Source organism: Python bivittatus, unplaced genomic scaffold (genome assembly GCF_059951505.1).
Source record: "Python bivittatus isolate LINGU-HERP-01145 unplaced genomic scaffold, Pbiv_v1 ctg000700_np1212, whole genome shotgun sequence".
Lineage (NCBI taxonomy): Eukaryota > Metazoa > Chordata > Lepidosauria > Squamata > Pythonidae > Python > Python bivittatus.
Genome location: NW_028277098.1, coordinates 104103541 through 104110226, shown reverse-complemented (window position 1 = coordinate 104110226; position 6686 = coordinate 104103541).

The following is a 6686-nucleotide window of genomic DNA, read 5'->3' as shown; positions in this document are numbered from 1 at the left end:
CATTACCTGTGAGTAAGGCAGCCTTCCAGGACAGGCTCTAGGAACAGAATCTTGCAAGTCTGATTGTGCCTCCTCTCCCCTCCTTCTTATGTCCCGGGGGGGTCAGGGAGGGCCCCCCGAGCCTCTTCTCAACACTATCTCCCTTCCCAGGACTGAAGAAGGCTGCTGTCCTCCTGGTTTACATCACGGTTCCTGGACATTGGCTTCAAGGTACTTCCCTGGCTCCCTACAAAACTCCACCCTCCTGGCCCTGCTGGGGTTGCCTAGCCTGGTAGTGAAACATCTGCAGGAAGAGAAGCACACTCAGAAAACACCGCTGTTCCGACAACCGTCACTGTTTCATAACGTGGCTGCTGGATCTGGTCAAATGCATCTCCAACGCCAGTCTGACATCGCGCTGTCTTCTCTGGCTGCCAGATAGCAATATATATATTGCAGTTTTTGTGCTGAGGCAGAGCAAAGTTGCCAGCGGTTCACGGGAGATTGGTGGTGAAGAACGATGGAGGAGGTGGGTGAATGTAGTGGGCTGGCACGGAGGGTCTTTGAGGCAGCAGCTACAGAAGAAAATAACTTCCAGCTTCTCCAGGCAACCTCTGGAGGGGGGGGGAAAGGTCTGCTCTGGGAAAGGAGGGGGAACATCTGGAGTATAGACCGTTGAAGGCATCAGTTGGGCAAAGTTGCTTGGATGGGCTCTGAGTTAGACTGAGGTAACTGACCGAGGCGTGGTCTGGTGTGGCAACCGGGGAAGAGTCTGAGCGTGTTGGTTCTCGGGGCCGTACGTGTGGCCCCCTTCTCTTAGATCCACGGCCCTCCCAGTTTCTTTATTTAATTGGTTTACTAAACAAACTTATATGGCTGTCCGTCCACCAGAAGGAACTCTGGGCAGCGAACAGGAATAAAAAACACAATGTAATCAGGACAAAAAGCCATTTCAAACAAAATAAGACCAACAAAACAAATTGAAGCCCGATAAAACTGGCATTCATCAGTCAAGCACACCGTGCCAACTCCGTCGACATCCCAGCCCCGCTGCCTGGGCGAAAAGCCAGGCCTTCGCCGCCTTCCTGCAGCCCAGCGGGGCCGGGGCCGTCCGTATCTTGGTTGGGAGGCTGTTCCGCAAGGCGGGCGCCATGACAGAGAGGGCACACTTCCAAGCCCCACCAGGCGACCCTCCTTCACCACAGCATGCCCACCCTGAGGATCCAGTAGGACAGGCAGAAATCATCAAAGAGAGGCGGTCCTGCAAGTAACCTGGCCCCACACCAGTGGGGCCAGCAAGCGTCCTCTACTCCTGGAAGCCCGCGCAGCGCACACTGCAGTGGCATTACATGGGTGTGAGAGGTGCTCCCACCACTGCCCGTGCCCTGCACACTGCTCAAGCGCAGCCCTATGTAGAGCGCATTGCGATTGTCCACTTGGGAGGTGACTCAGGTGTGAGCGACAGTGAGCAGTGCCCCCGATCTAGGGAAGGGCGCAACTGGTGCGCAAGAGGTGCAAAGGCTCTCCTAGCCTTTGAGCAGGAGCTGTGAGTCCAGGAGACCCCCAGATTGCACACCGCTTGTGACTGGTGGAGTGTAATCACAGCCAGAGTTAAAATGGCAAACCACTAGATAAAGGGGGCCCTAAGCCCACAGCCACTTGGTCTTGCCAGGGTTGAGCCAAAGCCTGTTCTTCCTTATCCAGATGTGCACAGCCTCCAGGCATGGAGGAAGCCCTCCACAGCATCACTTGAATGGCCCAGGGCGGAGATTTGCATGCTGATGATCCTTCATCCTGTGTTGATGAATGACCTCTCCCTGTGCTTCTCGTAGATGCGAAATAGGAACCAGGAGAGAGCCGAGCCTTGTGGCACCCCACAGAGCAGAGGCTTTGAGGCTAGGCCTCCCCCCAACACACACACCAACTAGAACCAGCCGTGGAGGAAGGAGGAGAATCACTGCAAAACAGTCCCGCCACTCCTGACCTCCTCAGACAGCCCAGAAGGAGGCTACCAGTGATGGCACCGAAAGCCACTGAGAGATCAAGTAGGGCCGGGAGGGGCACACTGCCACCATCCCAGGCCGGTCAGAGGTCGTCATCCACAAGCATGATCAGTGCCCTCTCAATACTATATCCTGGCCTGAAACCCGACGAACCGGTTCGGATCATCTGCTACCTCCGCAGCCCTTTGAGGCTGTAGGCCTACCACCTTCTCAACAACTTTCCTCATAAAGGGAAGGTTGGCGACCAGATGAAAACTGTCCAGTGCCTCTGGGTCCAGCGATTCCTTCAAGGCAGGTAGAGCCACTCCGTCTCGCAAAGAATCATTCCCCACCGCCTAGCCCCAGCTGCACCCCCAGGACCTCTTGATCAGCCACCAGGACATGGACCTAACATGTACACAGGTGGCAGAACCCAACAACCCAAGGACCCCGTCCACTTCCTCAGGAGTAAGTGGACTGAACTCAGCCTGGGTAACTGGGCGAGACCCAGCCCTGCTCATCTCTACAGGACTAGCACAGTCAGAGTCCAACTGGGAGCAGATCCAAGCAACAGATGCCTCCCGTAATCCTCCCTGTGGCCCCACAAGAATTCCCCCAACCACTTCCTACCACGAAGGGACCAAGTCACCCTAAACAGTCAATGCATGTAAAAAAGAGGCAGGCTTTGATCATATGGCTTCGGCCACCATCTTGACTTTTTTTAAATCTTCCTGAAGACACCCCAACCTGTGCCTGGGCCGTACCTCTTCAGACAGCATCGGGAGGGAGGGAACCAAGTAGTCTCATGAGCCCCCTGCGTCTGAAATGGTTCACTCCCGATGCAGTCATTGATCATAATCTGCACAGACGAGAGAGGCCAGTTTTCCATCATCCTGGGCGTGGGTGCTCTTCTTGAGGCCTTTTTTGGAAAATCAATTCCTGGAAAATCCACGGAGCGTTTCAGGCAACAGAAAAGGCCTCTCATATTCGGTTGCTCCAGGAAAGGCCGCCCACCCAGCGGCCCCAGAGGTCTCTGCTTGTGCTCAGCAAGGCAGGACTTCCCCAGCAGAGTCTTGAGGGAATCTAGGTGGGCTTGGATTATCTTTGCCCCTCCCCAGGGAAACTCACACCTGCTGGGGAAGGAGTGAGAGCAGCACAAGCGGAAACTGGGTTTCGGGTTCACTTGTCTTTAAACTCACCAGGGAGTGAGGAGGTATTAACTTAGGGCCCCTTTTGAGGTGGGTTGCAGGATGTTCTCTGGGTCATCATCTGGCTGGGAATGACACAGAAATGCTATTCAGGATGCCCCCGTCTATCCGCTAACTTTGTGTACACGCCACTGAAGCCAGTGGTACATATTTCTGGGTAGACAGGAGCAGGATGGCTGAGTAAGTTTATTTGTTCATGCAACATTTTTGTTTGATACTGTGATGGATGGATGAATAAATATGCTTAATTACTTTTGTGCACCATTCCCAGTTTGAAAATTGCACACGTACCAGTGAGCTGCAAAAATGTTTCTCATACAGTTGCAATAAGTTAATCATCTTTTATGCCTGGGCAAGTTTTAAAATGTGTAACTTTGAGGCTGTGTTTTGCTGATATTAAATTGCTTTGCTGGCAAACAAGGAGGTCCGCTTAGAAGTTCTATAGATTTCAGCAGGACGCCCTCTTGGGAATGGGCACCAGGTCTTGTTTGACCATGTGGTATAAAAACCCTGGGGAAGCCATAATTTCATGAGACCTGATCAGCATGTAGAGAATTCTCCTAAAAAACAAGCAGGCCCTTTTATCTGAGCACTGACCTATAATTCTTGGAGAGATTCAGGCAAATTATTAATTATCAATCACTAATTCTGACTACTGTGAACATCTGCATGTCGGTTCTATCCAACAGTGTCATTATTTCATGGAGTCTTAACAAAATCTATAGGGAAAATCTTGTTATGATTGGGAAATGTTAAAGTTATTTCCCTAAGGAAATCAACCCTGACTGCTCATTGGAAGGATTGATGCTGAAGCTCAAGCTCAGATACTTTGGCCACCTAATGCGAAGAGAGGAGTCTTTGGAAAAGACCCTGATGCTGGGAAAGATTGAAGGCAAAAGGAGAAGAGGACGGCAGAGGATGAGATGGTTGGATAGCATCCCTGAAGCAATGAGCATGAAACTGAGCAAACTCAGGGAGGCAGTGAAGGACAGGAAGGCCTGGCGCAATATGGGTCATGGGGTCACGAAGAGTCGGACACGACTTAACGACTGAACAACAACAACTTTATTTCCCAGTGATAACAAAGAGAGCCAGTTTGGTCTAGTGGTTCAGACCCCAGGCTAGAAAGCAGGAGGCGGCGAGTTCTAATCCTGCCTGAGGCACGAAAGCCGGCTGGAGGTCTTTGGGCCAGTCCCTCTCTCTCTCAGCCCCACTCACCTCACAGGGTTGTGGTGGTGGTGGTGGGAAATAGGAGGAGGAAGGAGTATTAGGTACGCTCACCACCTTGAGTTATTTATAAACATAATAAAGGTGGGATAAAAAATATTTTTAAAAATGCTGTAAGGTAGCTAGAAAGACCTTGGCTGATCCCTGAAGCTAAGCAGCCCCCACCCCCACCCCTCCACCATAGCCCATCCAGGGCTATTAGGCTAAATTGTGAAATGGAAAAAAAGACTCCAAAAACACTGTTAGCTGCGGTCAGCTTGATGGCGACTCATGGCGACCTTGTGGACAGCTGTCTTGAACTGTGTTGGGCCAGGTGGCTAATGGTTGCTGGAGGGGCATCTGTGGCTCCTGCGGCTGTACCGATCCATTGCACTGTTGGTCTTCCTCTAAGCACTTCCTTCAAACTTTCCAAGCACGATATCGCTCCCCTTTCATGACGCGTCCATCTTGCGAGTCGTGATCTTGTCCCTTGAGCTTCTAAGAACAGTGCAGGCTTCATCCCCCTAATATTGACCGGTTTGTTCATTGAGGAGTGTATGATACCACCAGGATCCTTCTCCGGCACCATAGTTAAAAAACATCTGTTTCCTTCCTGTCTTATTTCTTCCCGACCCAACTTTCACACCCGTAGGAGGTTACTGAAAGATTTCCAGAAGCAGCCTCGGCAAAGCCTTTCCAGAGACCTGCTGAGAAAATGGCCCAGATGGAGTCCTCTAGATCTCCCCGTGGCTTGAAGATGCCTCTGCTAAGAGTGCCTTTGCCCAGTGGACTGAAGTGCCCTTCTCCAGAAGAAACCTTGGCCACCTTGAGAAGGGCTGGCTGTAACTCTGACCCCTATTCTGCCTTAGCAATGGAGTGGAGGGGGGTCTGACTAGACAAGAAGCAAAGGGAGGAGACAGATGGGGTTGGAAGGTCTTCCTTGGTGCCTGTTGCTCTCAGTGGAAGTCCTCTGATCCCATAGACTGATCTCCGGCCCCAAAAGAGCCATTCTCCTTCTGCACCTTCTCTCTCCCCACTTCTCCTGCCACCCAGGGCAAGAAAAGTTGGGGGGGGGGAGGAAGGGAAAGGACCTTCTTGGTGCCAAAAGAGCCAATGGGAGCAGGATAGACCCCTGCTTTCAAGCGCAGTTTGGGATGATTCACCGCAGACTGACTGCTCAGCAGGTCTTGTGCCAGTAGAAGTTGGGATGGTGGGTCCAGGGTGATGCAGTGCACTCAGGTCTTCATCACCAGGTTAGTGCGGCATTTTGGCACCAGGGCAAGAAGACATGAGGATGATCCATTGCAAAGGAAATCCTTATATTCTCCTCTAGGAAAATGTGGAATTTGCAACATAGACTCTAGAATCCAATTGTAATCCAGCTGATGGTCTAGACCAGCGTTTCTCAACCTTGGCCACTCTAAGATGTGTGGACTTCAACCCCCAGAATTCCCCAGCCAGCCAAGGAATTCTGGGAGTTGAAGTCCACACGTCTTAGAGATGCCAAGGTTGAGAAACGCTGGCTAAACTCACCAGTCTGTTTTTTAAGAGGCTTCACAACTCCCGAGTTGCGAACCTGAGTTACGTCCTGTTTGGCCCGCGGTATGCAGCCTGATGCTCCCTGCCTTTCTGCCTTTTGGTAACGACGTTCTTCCGCACTTCTTCCTGTCGCGCAGACCCTCCCTCTGAAAAGGGGATTACGCTTCCCAGTATTATCCACAGCTCTTTGCCCACCAAGATTTTATAGCGCCATTTCCTCTCCTCCTCGGCTCCCTTTAAGGCAGCAATAATCTAATCTGCAATAAGAGGGCTGCTGTTTAACTCTCCCATAACGAGGACCTTAACTCCATTAGCAATTAAAGTACTTGGGGGAGAGAAAGAGAAGAACCCCCCCACCCAGTCTGCATGTGCGCACAGCCCCCCTCGAAAACTGCACTTCCAGCAGTGAACTCCAGAAAGGTTACTACCAATTTGCATTTTACTCTTCAGTAATTTCCACACTTCAGGGTACAATTAGGTAGAAGGCAAGAGTTATGCATCTCTTGGCGTGGAGAGACCTGAATGCTAACGGACTCCTGTACTTTGCGGGTTGCCTGATTTATCCGTGATAAAACCACCATAATGCTCGTGAATTCCATCGCCAGCTGTAATGGACCTTGACTACATTAAATGCATATGTGTCCATGTCTGCGCCTGTGTGTGTGCGTGTGTGCATGCGCATGCGTGCACTTAATGTAGTCAAGGTCCATTACTGATGCCGATGGAAATCTGCCGACATTATTGTGGTTTTATCATGGATAAATCAGGCTAA